General features: G+C 50.4%; 1 protein-coding gene and 1 non-coding gene across 2 annotated transcripts in view; one reads left to right on the top strand and one right to left on the bottom strand.

The window, feature by feature from the left end:
- The window catches only part of RAD54B (RAD54 homolog B), a 131,864-nt gene that overhangs the window by 25,014 nt on the left and 104,868 nt on the right, over positions 1-1,982 (bottom strand). The window lies entirely within an intron of this gene.
- On the top strand, positions 1,790-1,973 carry LOC115868995. Its single transcript, XR_004045924.1, has one exon. It is a non-coding gene; the product is annotated as a small Cajal body-specific RNA 16 (non-coding RNA).

Genomic DNA, 1,982 nt, shown 5'->3' with positions numbered 1-1,982 from the left:
GGGGTCTGCAATGTGCTCGGATGCCGGATGCCATCAGTGTTTCAAATACCAGGACAGTCATGGATGGGGGACACATTTCAGCAGTTTCTAGATTAAGACAGAAGAAAGACTTGGTGGTCTACTTCCAAAAATTAGCCAAGGAAAATTCCATCATTCAAACAGAAGACAGTCCCCACAGAGGGCTGGAAGAGGAGCACCCGACTCAGGAAGGAATCCAAAGTACATGGTGGCCCCAGCCATGAACTCGAGCAGACCCATGGCCATGACGATGGCGCAGGACCAGGCCGGGATGGGTCCCGAAGGTCGTGAGGATGCCATGAGTTGGCGCTGACTTGGTGGCAACTCACAACAGCTGTGATCCATGAACATGGTGCCAAGAAGGGGTGGGGGACTCCTCAATCTTACTTCCTTGTCAGCACAGGCCCTCGCCCACCTTAGAATCAGGCAATCAAGAAACCAAGCTTTGAGGCTGAAAGATCTACGGGGCTCGGCCACCAAGAAAGAAGGCAAGGTCCAGGTCAACGCATCTCTGTCTGACCAAGGAAGGCTGTCACACTTGGCCTCCAAGCACACTGTGGGCAGGCAGACCACTCGGCTGGCCTCTGTCAAAAACGGAATGGACAGCCGGGCTGAGCTTTTCTCTTGATGAGTTCTTTCTCAGGCATAAAGCCATCACACAAAGCGTCCACTTTCTACTAGTCGTGGAATAAAACATGAATGGGTGCATGTTTTCACTCGACCAAATGTGCCTTAATAATGTCTATAAAGGACAACCAAAAATCTAATTACTGGAGCATTCTGAAAGCATTCGGAACTAAAGAGCAAATCTTGCTTTCTGTGCAAAAAAGCCCACATTCAGTTCACTGCCCGGTCAGAAGTTGCTATTTATGAACTATCTGATCTCAACGGATGGGTGCCTTCCCCTTTGAAAAGGCCCGCTGCTCACTCGCCACTGAATTGATGATTTCATGCTCATTGCCCGTCTCCTGCCCCAACCCATGGGTGCAAATGAGCTCACAGCTCTGACAGCGTAAGAAGGGGGTGGGAAATGATCAGTCATATTGTCAGTCATATTGACAGCTAGCGTGCTTTCCCAATTTCTATAGCTATCATCACGGCAGCCTGTGATGGGAAATCTTACAGGCCGGAAGCGGTGTGCTCTCACTCGCTGGGCCTCCAATGTGTGTGCGGGCAGATGGTGATGTGCTGCTGCTGCCCCCCGCAGGCCCTTCTCAGAACAGGCTGTCTCCCCTTTGCCTTTTTGCTTTGTCTCCAGCTATTCCGCACCAAGTTCATCACCAGTGCAAGCCATTCTATTAAACAACAGATACTTTTCGTTGCTGTCCTAAATCTCAATTCCTTTATAAAAAATTAGAAAATGAAACCGTTTTGTTGGGACCACCTGTCTGTCTGTCAGTAGTGAGACAAAGACTGTACAGATTTACAGCACTGGAAATCCTACACAGGGTCGCCATGAGTCCAAAGTAGGCTTGGTTTGGGTTTTGGGTTCGTTCTCCATAGTTAGGGGTGAGGCACAGCGTCCCTTATGGAAGGCAAAGGGGCAGCAATGCCCGGGATGTCTGGTCAACCTGTCAATCATGTCCTCAGTCCTCTCAGAAGTACCTTTCAAGGGTAAGCCCCGCCTTCACTACAAAGAAGGCTTGCTACTCATCTAAGGGCCTTCCACTGTCCTGCATCCTCATGTTTCCATGGCGGCTTCGTCCTTGGATTCAATCCCAGCCAGCTTCTGAGAATCAGCCTCTTCGTGTGCCATGAAAGACGCTGAGGCTCGGTCTGGGGAACGGCTTCTGTGTGGCTGGACCCGCCCAGCAGTGGGTACAGCCTGGTACCAGACAGCCCCACCCTGACCTAGAGCAAATGCTAGGGGAGCTCCCCTGGGCTTGAAACTTGCAGTAACAGGTGTGAACATTCTAGTAGTAGTTTGATGATCATGTATGCTACTGCAAACAGGACAAAAAAAA

The sequence above is a fragment of the Echinops telfairi genome, unplaced genomic scaffold (assembly GCF_000313985.2).
Source record: "Echinops telfairi isolate 266 unplaced genomic scaffold, ASM31398v2 ScPeMD7_1;HRSCAF=3_0, whole genome shotgun sequence".
Lineage (NCBI taxonomy): Eukaryota > Metazoa > Chordata > Mammalia > Afrosoricida > Tenrecidae > Echinops > Echinops telfairi.
Note: the sequence above shows the minus strand (reverse complement) of the source record. Positions and strands in the feature narration are given on the sequence as shown.